We start from the raw sequence: 15,725 nt of genomic DNA, 5'->3' as shown, positions 1-15,725 counted from the left end.
AATACTTGAGAGTATAGCATGTTTACACAGCACCCTCTAGTGAAGAAAAGTGTTTAAGAAATAGACCCACCAAATAAACCACACTATACTTTGTGGTTTCATTAACTTACATATTCATGTAGAAAAATATCAGAGTTCTCTCTTTATGCTTATTCTTTTTAAAAATATTTTATTTATTTATTTTCAGAAAGAGAGGAAGGGAAGGAGAGAGGGAGAGAAATATCAATGTGTGGTTGCCTCTCACGTGTCCCCCACTGGGAACTGGCCTGCAACCCAGGCATGTGCCCTGACTGGGAATGGAACCGTGATCCTTTGCTTCACAGGCCCACGCTCAATCCACTGAGCTACACCAGCCAGGGCCTCTTTATGCTTATTCTTGACATATAGTGATTAATAATGCAAATAAGGTCCCAGTCCTCTGAGAGTTGCTCATGCTAAATGCTTACTACATTTTATTTAGCAGTTGGCTGAAATAAAAATGTAAGTTTAAAACTTCCCCTAATTATTAATATATTCTATTACAATTCTACTTCATGATGGAAAGAATTTTACTGTAATCAAGAACGACATCAACTAATAGTTTAGCTAGATTCTCTGAGACTATTTCCTGAAAAAACACAGTGGTTTCTCTCTAGTGTATCATTTTCCAAACTTACAGATTTACCTCTCTACCCCTAGAAGTTAGTCATCTTCTGAATCTATCATGAAGGGCCCCAAAAAGATTGTATCAGTTCTACTTCGGCTGACCTTGGTATCCTGGTCTATTTTAAAGGAAGTCTGGGATCCTGGGACCAATCTTCTTGAGTCACCTCAAATATATGATTTAAATTCAAAGAACTTCACAAAACAACAACAAATTTCAGAATTCTCTATTTTGATCTCATTAAGAAGTTCAACTTGGTTACTCACATTACCTGTACTACCTATAAACAGAATATTTTGCTATCCTGACTCCAATCACTCCAAACCAATGTCTTTAGCACAAAAAAGATTCACATATTTACCCATTTCTTCTATTTCCTAGTATATTACAATTTCAATGTTTTATTAGAAATTATATGCCTCTTTTACCTTGAATATCTCCTATTATTCAATAGGAAACAACCTTTACAAGATGGAGAGTCAAATTCCTGGGTAACTTAAACAAATATATAGAAAATACATGCAGTAGAAAAAAATCATTTGAATCAACTAATTCCTCAAAGTTTTAAAAAGTATAAATCAGATCTCTTAATGCCTCTCCTCCACCCCATTTCCCCCACAATAGCCCAAATCTTCTCTTTCCAATATTCCCTATTTCACAAAGCTACCACAGTCACATTACTTAGGCTTAAGACTAGTAAGCATTAGCCATGTCTACTCTCCATCACTAAACATAAAAGTCATCAGCAGATTCTACTGGCTTGACCTTCATAATATATGAATCTAACCACTTCTCACTACCTGGCTGGTCATAGGTAGTTAGGGCTATCATTACCTTTCTGACATATTATTGTAAGTCTCATATAACTGCTCTCAATGCTTCCTTTTTGGTTACTTTCAGTTTATTCTCTGTGAAAATGCCAACTTATTTTCCTTTTAGGGATCAGCAAGTGCTGTTCCCTCTACTTTTCCTCAAGTTTTCGTATTATACATTTCTTCATCTTAGTAAGAGGAAAAGATCAGTAAAATTGACAAACTTATAGACAAATTGATCATGATTAAAAAACCACAAATTATCAATATCAGGAATAAGAGAGGTGACATTAGTACAGATTCCCCAGATTTTAAAAGTATAAGGAATATTATGCACAAATTCATGTCAACAAATTAAAACAATTTCAATGAAATGGACAAATTTCTGAAGACTCAAACTACCAAAGGACACTCAAAATAATCAGAAATTAAAAACCTTCTGCAAAGAAAACAACAAGCCCAGATCGCTTCACTGGTAAATTCAGCAGTTAATGAAAAAATCATACTAATTCTATACAAACTCTTTCAGTACATTGAAAAGGAGAGAATGCTTCCCAACTCATTCATTGAGGCAAGAAGTACTCTAATAAATAAAAAGCAGAGAGAGAGAGAGAGACATTACAAGGAAAGAAAACTATACATCAATAATCTTTACTGAACATACATTCAAAAATTCAAAATTTGGCACACACAATTGAAGAATACATAAAAAGGATAATATATCATAACCTAGCATAGTTATCCTTGGATAACTATACAAGGTTAGTTTGACATTTAAACTAACAAGAAAAACCAAATAATTATCTCAATAAAGGCAGAACAAATATTTTACAAAATCCAACTCTTATTAAAACAGATATTAGAACTTCTGGTAAATGTTTCTATGTCTTACTTTTTCCTTTGTAACTTTTTGTATTGTATTTGCAGATTTCCTCACATCTATCTTCCAGTGTACTAATCAGCTCTTCAGTGGAGTCCCCCTCTGCTATTTTTCATATATACTTAGTTTTAATATTCAATAATAGTTTATGTTTTTCATAATTTATTAGCATTTGTTTCACAATTTTTGTTTGTTACTTCACGGAAGCAAATCCCTCTCTTACTGCTCAGAGGAAGAAAGTTGTGTTTACATTCTTCTCTTTTTCCCCATTTCTCTAGATTGAATCAGTCTTTCGTTGATCTTGCTGTTCTTCTTTTATGATGTTTGCATTCTCCATATTTTGGTGATTTGTGGTTGTGCACTCATCTTCTGGCCTATTAAGTCCCTCCAGGCATGGAAGAAGACTCAAGCCAGTAACCTAGGCTGAGCCTATCAGTAATACAGTTTTACAGATTGCCAGACAGAGATCCTATGTTTCTTTCTATAGGAAGTTACTTCTTTTCCATTCCACAGATAAATAATTCTTTTTCTGTTTCAACAGAATTTATTAAAACTTTATGGATGTTTAAAATTTGCAGTGAAAGGGCAAGATTTTAGCATATGTTCAGTTTAAGATCTTGAAATCATAAACCTATTTTCCATAAAATTCCTGGTCTTTTTGGTCACATTTTCTCTTAAAATTTTAAGAATCATTTCATCAGCCCTGGCTGATATAGCTCAGTGGATTGAACACGGGCCTGCAAACCAAAGCATCAAGGTTCGATTCCCAGTCAGGACACATGCCTGGATTGCAGGCCAATTCCCAGCAAGGAATGAACAGGAGGCAACCATACACTGATATTTCTCTCCTTCTCTCCCTCCCTGGCCCTCTAAAAATAAATAAATAAAATCTTTAAAAAAAAAGAATCATTTCATCAAGTTGAAACAATCCCCTTGGTACTTGAATTGAGAAGTCTAATTTCACAAACTAATTTAGATTTTTTTAAATCTTTTTTTCCATAATGAGTCATCCTAGCTGAGAACTTAATGAGTTTATTTATTCAATCTCTTCTTCTAATTCAGTACATTTTTAAACTTCTCTTGATTTGGGTCCTACACATTTCTTTGTTGTATTGGTATGATGCTCTAACCAATGGAGCTACCTAGTCAGGGCTAAAACACACCAATTTGTTGTGCCATTTATTTATACATTCATTGGCTGATTCTTATATGTGCCCTGACTGGGGACTGAACCCAGAACTTTGGTGACACATTTCTTGTACACATACTTTCAGATATTTATTTATTTTTTATTGCTTTTGAGACTGGGCCTATTATCTCATTGTGTTATCAAGGTGGTTATTACTTCTAAATTGGAAACAATATGAATTTTGCATATTGGTATTAAAAAGAAACTACATCACTTTATGATTACTATTTCTAACAGTATCTTAGTTGGTTATCTTAGGCTTACCAAGCATGTATTCATATAATTTTGCCCCCCCTTCCCTAATAAAAAAGGCCTAGCAGTTTAATCAAAGATAACAGAGTCCAAAGATTTAGAACAGGGATCGGCAAACTTTTTTCTAAAGTTTTTTTTTCCTGTAAATATATAGGCTTTATGGAGCACACTATACTGTGGCATAACCACTCAACTCTGCTATCTTAGCATGAAAATAGCCATAACAATGGATAAACAAATGAATGAACAGGACGCTATTCTGATCAGACTTTAGAATTTATAAACTCCTAGTTTATACAGTGTAAGTGATATACATGTAACTATACATAAAGTCAGTCTGCCTAAATCAAACCTAGTCTTTAGCACTTATTGGCTGTACAACCTTAGGCAAGTTTCTTAAACTATTACTGCCTCAATTTCTGTAACTTTTTATGGTCATAACAATAGTTTTTACATTAGTGGCATCTATTTGTGGTATTATCATAATCTGTGGTAATGGTATGAGAATGTTCAATAATTAGAACAGTACTAGATACAAAGTAAATGTTCTGGCATTATTAGCTACTTGTATTATTTATATCTCTTGTTTTCTTTTCTTATATAACTGAATTGACTTATAGATTCCAGAATAATGTAAATGCACAAAAAAAAGAACATTGAACAAGTAACCTGTCTTGCTCTTGAATTAATGCAAATGCTGCTGGCATTTCTCTGTTAAGCATATAACTTGTTTTGTTTTCAGATATACGTTTATTAAATTAACTCAGGTTATAAAAATTGGATTTTGCCTTTAATAAAATCACCCTTCCAGCACCTATTAGAATAATAATCCACTTTTAAGAATCTTGACCCATTTATAAAACTTATTTCTCAAATACTGAACCATTTTTCCACAGTTAACTTGCATCCCATTTGAATCACTGGATATTATTCACATAATTTGCTGATGACATTCATTTTGCTGATTTACTCATTATGCTGTGATCATTCATTATACTATGGAACTATTTAAATTATATTAGTGCAATCTATTCCTTGAAAGTTAAAATGAAGTAACCTGTTGAAGTCTTTGAACCTGGGACTTTTTAAATTAGCTTTCTGTCAATTTTTCTCAAAAGAGAGATAGAAATCACAACATAAAAATTTAAAAACAATGAAAACAGTATAAACAAAAATGAACTAAAGTTATACTAACCTCCTCCCAAGACCAATCTGGAATTACAACTAAATTGTGGAGCCAACAACTGAACAAGAAGTTCAGCCAACAAGAGAGAACAAAAGAGAAGCCTCATTACCACAGACAGACAGAAGAAACAGCTTGAGCACAATGTGAATGGCAGGGAGTACAGTGCAGGCATGAGAGGGCTGGCTGAGTGCCTACAGGTGGTGGCAGAAGTCCTGGAGGGATATTTAAGCAGTCTGTAGGATCCCTCTGAGAAGTGTGGGGACTAAACTCTAAGCTGGGATCCCCAGCCTAGAGCACCAGAGCCCGAAAAGTACACAGATAATATCCAGCTGCAAAAAACAGCAGGGTTTCTCTCTGCCAGAGATGGATGGCTAAAGACACAAAGAACAGTTTAAAGGGTCAAAGTACAAATTTTCATTTTCAGCCACTTACCCTGAGCTCCAGCAAAGGGGAGCAGAGGTAGAGTGGACTGGAGACTGCAGTTGGAGACTTTGGGGAGAGAACTGAGAGCAGATACCCAGATCCTGGTGCTGAGTCAACCCCCAACACTGCAGCAGCCATCTTGCTCAGGCATACCACCCCTCACTCCAAGAGGCAGCAGCCTGAGGGGAAACAATAGCCCAGACCCCAAGAGGGATTCTGCCCCACCCTGTAGTGCTTAAGCCTCACTGCTGAGTGCAGAGTGATTACATTAACAACTGAAGGAGTCAGCCACAGACAGTAGATCCCTGGTAGTCTCAAATAGGCTGCCTAAGGGCAGGTGGGGTCACCATCTGATATCACCAGAGGCAGATTCAGAAAGAAAAAATTAGATGCTACTGATACAAAATCTACTGTGGTCTTCTCCATGATTCGTGATATTTTCTTTTCTGCATAGCTTTTTAACATTCATGTCTTGTCCAGCAAATTTGTACATATTAAGTCAGTACATTTTATACTATAGTTTATTTCAATTCACATATTTTGGCCTCCTCTCTCTTACCCCATTTTACTGTCTTCTTTACTCACATTATTTTCATTTTATATTTAGTTTTGTTGCCCTGAATACTGTGGCTCAGTGGATTGAGTGCTGGCCTGCAAACCAAAGGGTCACTGGTTCAATTCCCAGTCGGGGCACATGCTTGGGTTTCAGGACAGTTCCCCATTAGGGGTCATGAGAGACAACCACACATTGATGTTTCTCTCCCTCTCTTTTCCTCTCCCTACCAATAAATAAATATAATCTTTAAAAAATTTTAGTTTTCTCTCTTGCTACAACTTGTTTTCATTCTATACTTATATTTCACTGCAGTCCAGCATCTTAAAACCAATTTTCTTGTCAAGAGTCATCTCACCTTTTTATCTCCTGACTTAAAATACCAGTGTTCTCTCTCTATCTTTAGCAATCGTTGCCCATTCTTTATGAATAGGGTAGTTGTTCCATATTGTCATTTCATCTCTAGACCTTCACTAATTTTATATTTCAAAACTCAAATTTTACCATTCCCCTCTCTTACTCTTTTTTTTGTCTCACATTTTTCCCCTCTTAGACTGTTTTCTTCTTTTTTTTCTCTTTCATCCTGTCCCCCCCCTTTTTCTTTTTCTTTTCAATTCAAATTTTACTTTTTCCCTGCCTCAGCCTGGTTTTTGTTCCTCACTCTTAGTATTCCCTCTCCCTCTATCATCTCAAAATCACCTCTTTTTCCTGTAGACATCTCTTAAGCTTTTCTTTCATTTTTCTCTCTTATTACCATCCCACATATAATTAATTTTAGCACACTTGTTGTAGATAGCGCTGTGATAAATCTTCTCCAGTTTGGTCCTTATTTTTGCATTATTTATTTATTTATTTATTTTTTTTCTCTCTCACTTTATCATATGTTTTAAATTTCTGTTTAAACCTAATACTATATGCTTCCCTTCTCTTACTTCATTCAACTTTCTTTACTCCCTTCTTTATTTGATGTCAATTTTAGTTTCTTTATTCATATTGCTCCAAATGACTACTTTTATTAGTGCTCCACACTCTATCCACTCATAGTGTCATCTCATATTCAATCTCCTCTCTTATAATTATCTTAATCTCTTTAAACCCATATTAATACTGGTTAATTTGCTATTGATAGTGGGATTGCACGAGGGAGTTATTTTTGTGGGTGTACATTTGTTTCCTGGGCTTTATGGTTTTGTTCTAGCAACACCTGCACAACAGCACAGAAAACATAGGTAGACTGACACTTAGTCAACCAGCTGGAAGGAATTGCACCAAAGAATGACCCAACAACAGTTAAAACTGTTACACCTAGAGTGAACATAAATGGCATAAAGGGGAGGCTAAAAGCATCCACCTCAGGAGATCAAGGGGACTGTACCACTGAGTCCGAAAGGTCTCCTACCACAGATTTCACAACATCAAGATAGGAAATTAAAACAGATCAATCAGAAATGCAGAAACAAACAAGAAGAGTCACCTAAAATGGGGAGACAAAGGAAGGAGGAATCCCTAGAAAGAGGGCTAAATGAAACAAGCAAATACTACTATCAGATATTGTGTTCAAAACAATGGTTATCAGGAAACTCAATGACCTCATGGAGAATTACCAAAAACTACAGGGAACCCATGAAAAACTTACTGTAAACTATATCAGCATTAAAAAGGACATAGAAACTAGCAACAAGAGCGAGCTAATGAAGAATTTCTGAATTGAAGAACACAGTAAAAGAAATCAAAATCAGGTTAGATGAAGCAGAGTATCAAATCAGAGAGCTGGAGAACAAGGTAGAAAAAAACTCCCAGAAAGAGCAAGAAAAGGAAAAAAGACTCAAAAAGAACAAAGAGGGGTTAATGAAACTGCAGGGCAAAATTAAACACAATAATATCTGTATAATAGGGACACCAGAAGGAGAAGAAGAGGAGCAAGGGACAGAAAATCTGTTTGAAAAAATAATAATGGACAACTTCCTTAATTTCATTAGAGAAAAAGTCACAAATCCAGGACACACAGAGGGCCCCAATTAAGATGAACTCAAAGAGGCTCACTTCAGGATAAATCATAATTAAAAAAGCAAAATTCAAAGACAAAGAGAGAATCTTAAAGGCAGAAAAGGAGAAATAGGAAGTAAAATATAAGGGAGACCCAATAAGGCTAGCAGCTGATTTCTCAACAGAAATACTGCAAACGAGAAGGGAATAGCCAGAAATATTCAAAGTAATGAGAAGAAAAGGCCTGCAGCCAAGACTACTCTACCCAGCAAGTCTGTCATTTAAAATGGAAGGCAAAATAAGGTGTTGCCCAGAAAAAAAAAGGTTAAAAGAATACACTTCCACTAAGCCAGCACTGCAAGATACGCTAAAGGGACTACTATAAGATGATAAAGAAAAAGAGGGAAAGAGAGAACACATGTGCAGAAGGGAAAAATGACAATGAATAAGTACCTATCAATAATAACCTTAAACATAAATGCATTAAATGTTCCAATCAAAAGACATATGGTAACTCAATCAATAAGAAAATATGACGCAAACATATGCTGCCTAAAAAAACATACTTCAGAACAAAAGGCCTAAACAGAGTGAAAGTGAAGGATTGGAAAAAAAATATTCCATGCAAATGGACAGGAAAAAAAGGTTGTGGTAGCAATATTTATACCAGAAAAAACAGACTTCAAAACAAAGGACAATAAAAGGAGACACAGAAGGACACTTCATAATACTCAAGGGAATAATCCATCAAGAAGACATAAACATTGTAAACATGAATGCACTAAATATAGGAGCATCCAATACATAAGGAAAATCTTACAGGACTTCACAAAATACACAGACAGCAACATACTTATACTATGGGATTTTAAGACCCCGCTATCAATAATGAATAGATCTTCCCTGGCTGGTGTGGCTCAGTGGATTAAGCACTGGCCTGTGAAGCAAATGGTCAACTGGTTCAATTCCCAGTCAGGGGCACATGACTGAGTTCTGGGCCAGGTCTGCAGTTGGGGGCGCATCAGTGGCAACCACACATTGATGTTTCTCTCCCTCCATTTTTTCCTCCCTTACCCTTTCTCTAAAAATAAATAAATAAAATATTTTAAAAATAGTGAATAGGTCTTCCAAACAAAATATAAACAAAGATACTGCAGCACTGAATGATGCACTATATCAAATGAACTTAACTGATATATATAGAACCTTTCATCCCAAAGACACAACACATGCTTTTCAAATGCACATACAACATTTTCAAAGTTAGACTACATGATAGGACACAAAACAAGCCTTGACAAACCAAGAAAACTGAATTCATATCAATAATTTTCTCAGACCACAAGGGCTTGAAACTAGAAATCAACCTCAAGGAAGAAATTAAAAAACATTCAAAATTATGGAGACTGAATAACATAATATTAAACAATGAATGGGATAATAATGAGGTCAAGGACGAAATAAAAAAATTTCTGGTAACAAATGAAAATGAAAATACAACAGTCAAAAACTATGTGATACAGCAATGGCAGTTTGGAGAGTGAGGGTCATAGCAATACCTCACTCAATAGATGGGCACGAGGCCCATCTAAAAACATATAAATATTTCAAATAAACAACTTAACCCATCTAATACAGGGACTGGAGGAACAACAACAAAGACCAGAGTGAGTAGAAGGAAGGAAATAATCAAGATCATAACATAATTAAATGACAGAGACTAAAAGAAAAATTCAAAGCATAAATAAAATCAGGAGAAGGTTGTTTGAAAAGATAAACAAAATCAACAATCTTTAACCAGACTCATCAAACAAAAAGGAGAGATGACCCAAATAAATAAAATCAGAAATGAAAGAAATTATAACTGAGACAACAAAAATACAAAGGATTGTAAGAAATTATTACAAACAACAATATGCCAAGAAATTTGAAAACCTGGCTGAAATGCACAAATTTTTAGAAATATACAATCTTCCAAAACTGATTCAAGAGAAGAAGAAAATCTGAACATATTGGTAACAGCTAGTGAAATTTAAGAAGTAATAAAAAACTCCTGGCACATCAATGCCCTGGACCAGATTCACAGGAGAATTTTACAAAACATTTAAGAAAGAAGTGACCCCTATACTTCTCAAAAAATTCCAAAAATCCAAGATGAGGGAAGATTCCCAAACTCTTTTTATAAGGCCAGCACCATCCTAATCCTGAAACCAGATAAAGACACAACAAAGAAAGAAAACTTCAGGCCAATATCTTTTATGAACAAAGATGCTAAAATCCTCAACAAAATGTGGCAAACCACAACCTGCAATTAAAAAGATCATACACCATGATCAAGTGGGATTCATCCCAGGGATGTAAGGACGGTACAATATTCACAAATCAATAACTGTAATATATCACATAAGTAAAGGAAAGACAAAAATCACATGATCAGACCAACAGATGCAGAAAGAGCATTTGATGAGGTAAAGCACCCATTTATGATAAAAACACTCAGAAAAGTGGGAGTACAGGAAGAATACATCAACATAATAAAGGCCATATATGAGTAACCTACAGCAATATCATACTTAACTGGCAAAAAATTAAAGCTTTCCCCTTAACATCAGAAATAAGATAAGAGTTTCCCCTTTCACCACTTTTATTCAACATAGTATTGGAATTCCTAGCCCCAGTGATCAGACAAGAAAAGGAACTAAAAAGCATGCAAACTGGAAAGGAGGGAGTAAAACTGTCATTGTTTGCAAATGAGATGACAGTCTACATAGAAACCTCTAAAGATTCCACCAAAAAACTACTTAACCTAATGGGTAATTTTGCCAAAACTGTGGGATACAAAGTCAATATTCAGAAATTGAAGGCATCTGTGTACACCAACAATGAAATATCAAAAAAAGAAACTAGGAAGAAAAATCCCATTTGCTATAGCAACAAGAAAAATAAGGTACCTAGGAATAAACCTAACCAAGGAGGTAAAAGACCTGTACTCAGAAAACTATACAACACTGAAGAAAGAAATTAGAGAAGATACAAATAAATGGAAGCATATAGCATGTTCATTGGAAGAATTAACATCATCAAAATGTCCATACTACCCAAAGCAATTTACAGATTCAATGCAATACCTATTGAAGTATCAAAGGCATATTTCACAGACATAGAACAAACACTTCAAAAATTTATATGGAACCATAAATGATCCCGAATAGCAGCCACAATTTTGAGAAAAAAGAGCACTGTAGGAGGGATCACAATACCTGATATCAAACTGTATTACAAGGCCACTGTAATCAAAACAGTCTGGTACTGGCATAAAAACAGGCACATGGACCAATGGAACAGAATGGAGAACCCAGAAATAAACCCAAGTCTCTACGGTCAATTAATATTCAACAAAGGGGGCAGCAACGTAAAATAGAGTAAAATAGCATCTTCAACAAATGGTGTTGGGAGAACTGGACAGCTACGTGCAAAAAAAATGAAACTTGAGCACCAACTTACACCATACACCAAAATAAATTCAAGGTGGATAAAAGACTTAAATATAAACCGTGACACCATTAAAATCCTAGAGAAGAACATCAGCAGGAAAATCTCAGATATTTCATGCAGCAACATTTTTATTGATATGTCCCCTAGAGCAAGGGAAGAATAAACAAATGGGATCTCGTCCAAATAAAAAGCTTCTGCACAGCTAAAGAAAACAGTATTAATATAAAAAGAGAACCAACTGTTTGGGAAAACATATTTGCCAATGATACCTCAGACAAAGGTTTAATCTCCAAAATATACAAAGAACTTACTTGACTCCACTCTAAGAAGACAAGCAACCCAATTAAAAAATGGGCAAAGGACTTGAACAGACACTTCTCCGAGAAGGACATACAGAGGATCCAGACACACATGAAAAGATGCTCAATATCTCTTGCTATCAGAGAGATGCAAATTAAAAGCACAGTGAGATACCACTTTACACTGGTCAAAATGGCCATCATAAACAAAGCAACAAACAACAAATGTTGGAGAGGTTGTGGGGGAAAAGGGGACCCTAGTTCACTGTTGGTGGGATTGCAGACTGGTACAACCACTATGGAAAACAGTATGGAATTTTCTCAGAAAACTAAAAGTGAATATGCCTTTTGACCCAGCAATTCCACTGTTAGGAGTATATCCTAAGAACCCTGAAACACAAATCCAAAAGAACCTATGCACACCAATGTTTATAGCAGCACAATTTATAATAGCCAAGAGCTGGAAGCAACCTAGGTACCCATCAGTAAATGAATGGACAAAAAACTATGGTACATTTACACAATGGAATTCTATGCAGCAGAAAGAAGGAACTACTACCCTTTGCAACAGCACGGATGGAACTGGAAAGCATTATGCTGAGTGAAATAACTCAGGCGGTGAAAGACAAATACCATATGATCTCACCTTTAACAGGAACCTAAACAACAAAACAAGCAAGCAAGCAAAATATGACCAAAGACACTGAAATACAGAACAGGCTGACAGGGACCAGAGGGAGGGGGAAGGGAATTTCAGGGGAAAAGAGGAAAGATTTACAGGAACAAGTACAAAGGACACATGGACAAAAACTAGGGGAGGTGGAAATGGAGGGGAGGTGGAAATGGGAGGGAGGTGGGAATGGGAGGGAGGTGGGGAGGACTTGGGGGTGGGCTGGGATGGGAGTAAAAGACAGAAAACTGTACTTGAACAACAATTAAAATAAAATTTAAAAAATAAAAAATAAAAAACAAATATAAAAAAAGAAAGAAAAATAAAGTACCCAGGAATAAACCTAACGAAAGAGGTAAAAGATCTATACTCAGAAAACTGTATAACACTGAAGAAAGAAATTAAGGAAGATACAAATAAATGGAAGCATATAGCATGTTCATGGGTGGGAAGAATTACATCATAAAAATGTCCATAGTATCCAAAGCAATGCATAAATTCAGTGAAATCCTTATTAAAATACCAATGACATATTTCACAGATGTAGAACAACCATTTCACAAATTTATATGGAACCATAAATGACCCCAAATAGCCTCAGCAATCTTGAGAAATAAGAACAAAATGGTATCTGATATCAAACTGTATTACAAGATCACTGTAATCAAAACAGTCTGGTACTGGCATAAGAACAGACACATAGATCAATGGAACAGAATAGAGAGCCCAGAAATAAACCCATGTCTCTATGGTCAATTAATACTTGACAAAGGCAACAGGAGCATAAAATTGAGCAAAAATAGCCTCTCCAACAAATGGTGTTGGAGACCTCGGCAAGTATATGCAAAAAAAAAAAAAAACTTGGCCGCCAACTTACACCATATGCCAGAATAAACTCCAGTGGGCTAAAACACTTAAATATAAATCATGACACCATAAAAGACCTACAGGAAAGCATAGGCAGGAAATTTTCAGATATCCCACATGGCAATATTTTCACAGACTTATCTCCTAGGGCAAGAAATTTAGGGAGAAATAAATGAGACTACATCAAATCAAAAAGCTTCTGCATGGCTAAAGAAACCATCCTCAAAATGTAAAGGGAACTGATCACATGGAAAAACATATTTGCCAATGATACCTCAAACAAGGATTTGATCTCCAAAATATATAAAGAACTCATATGACTTAACAGCAGGAAGACAAACAATCCAATTAAAAAATGGATAAAGGACCTGAATAGACAATTCCCCAAGGAGGACATACAGATGGCTCACAGACACATGAAAGGATGCTCAACATCACTAGCCATCACAGAGATGCAAATTAAAACCACAATGAGATATCACCTCACATTGGTAAAATGGCCATCATTAATAAATCAACAAACAACAAGTGCTGGCAAGGATGTAGAGAAAAGGAAACCCTAGTGCACTGTTGGTGGGATTGCAGACTAGTACAGCCATTGTGGAAAACAGTATGGGATTTCCTCAGAAAACTCAAAATAGAACTGCTTTTTGACCCAGCAATTCCACTGCTAGGGTTATACCCTACACATCCCAAAACACCAATTCAAAAGCACCTATGCACTCATATGTTCATAGCAGTGTTATTTACAATAGTTAAGTCCTAGAAATAGCTTAAGTGCCCTTCAGTTAATGAGTAGATCAAAAAACTGTGGTACCTTTACACAATGGAATACTATGCAGCAGAAAGAAAGAAAGAGCTCCTACCTCTGTGACAGCGTGGATGGAACGGGAGAGTATTATGCTAAGTGAAATAAGCTGGGCAATGAAAGCCAAATACCATATGATCTCACCTAAAAGAATAAACTCATGAATAAAACAAATGAGCCAGAGGCACGGAAACAAGGAACAGGCTGACAGTGAGCAGAGGGGCTGAGGAAGGGCAGTAAGGGTGGAAAGAAGGGGAAGGGACTAGTTAAAGAATATGTATGAATTACTCATGGACATGAAGAACAGGGTGGGGATTTATTGTGGAAGTGAGGGGTGAGATGGGTGGAAGAGAGAAAAAGGAAATAAATGGAACCACTGTGATAAAACAACAGTAAAATATTTTATTAAAAATCAATTTTGACAGTAACTAGTATAAAGGACACATGGACAACAACTAATAGGGGTAGAAATGAGAGGGAGGTGGGAAGCACTGGGGTGGGTGGGCTGGGATGGGAGATGACAGAAAACTGTACTTGAACAACAATTGAATAAATAAATTTAAAAAAATAAATATATAATGCAAAAAAATCAATTTTGAAAATTATCTTGAGGTATCATATAACTAATTTTCTTCCAATTCAGGCCAAAACTTGCTATTTTCAATTTTGAATATGTAGTCCATGGCTTTGGTTAGAACAAAAGCTTTGTAACTGGACCTTTTGGCTCCAGTTTATTCTCAACCTGGTGTCAGAATAACCTTTATAAAATAATATGTTCATTTAAAAATTTTTCCAATAGCTTTCAGGATAGAATTAACATTTTTTAGCATAGATTATACATTTTTATGTAGCCAATGCTGAATTCTGCTCATTTTCTACTGCAAAACAATATCATCTGGTTATATACCTTGTAATTGCCTGAATGAAATGTGCTGTTTCTCTGCTTAAATATGAACCAACACTAAATACTACTTTCTACAATATTTAGTTAATTAACTTCTACTCATTCTTTAAACCTCAGTTCAAAGGATAAACCTCTAGGAAGCTTCTTCCAGTTGTCATCTCCATCTAAGTTAAATTCTCATAATATCTATTCCCAGAGACATCCTGTACTACCTCTAATCTTATTATGTTGTAAATGCCTTAAAGTTTTGTAATTTCTCCTACTATACTGTCACATTCTTCAGGCTGGGTCTTTAATTTTGTATTTTCTAGCATTTAGCATATAATCTTTAACCAGTTGAATTTACTAGTAATAGTAAGTTGTTTTTTTCTTCATCTATCAAATTTCCTCAAAATTGTTAATGGCAAATAATTGGTTCAAAAGAATAAGGTTTATGTCAGTTACCATAATTTAAAAAATTATTTTTGAATGATACAGAGCTGCTTTTCATTCATCTCACTTTCTTATTTCATTTCAATAAAATCTCCACTAGATGGCACAAATGAAAAAGTATAAAAAAACCCTCTCAATATGAAGGGAAAAAATGGCTGGTTTGTGTTCATGTCACAGTTTCACTGTATAATTTAGTACTATCTGCTTTTAGTCTACTTAATCAGCTTTTAGCTGGGAGGTTAAAGAAACTTATGATAAAGAAGATTTTGAGAATGATAAAATGCTATAAATAGAACATCTATTTCCAGCTATCAAAGTAGTTTTGT

The 15,725-nt window shown here is 35.3% G+C and overlaps 1 protein-coding gene across 1 annotated transcript in view; it reads right to left on the bottom strand.

Annotated features, from left to right (window-relative positions):
• Positions 1 to 15,725, bottom strand: part of ASZ1 (ankyrin repeat, SAM and basic leucine zipper domain containing 1) — an 85,853-nt gene that overhangs the window by 36,563 nt on the left and 33,565 nt on the right. The window lies entirely within an intron of this gene.

The sequence above is a fragment of the Sturnira hondurensis genome, unplaced genomic scaffold, assembly GCF_014824575.4.
Source record: "Sturnira hondurensis isolate 20B ecotype Veracruz unplaced genomic scaffold, ASM1482457v3 Scaffold0014953, whole genome shotgun sequence".
NCBI classification, from domain to species: domain Eukaryota; kingdom Metazoa; phylum Chordata; class Mammalia; order Chiroptera; family Phyllostomidae; genus Sturnira; species Sturnira hondurensis.
The sequence above is the reverse complement of the archived record's forward strand: the minus strand, read 5'-3'. Positions and strand labels throughout refer to the sequence as shown.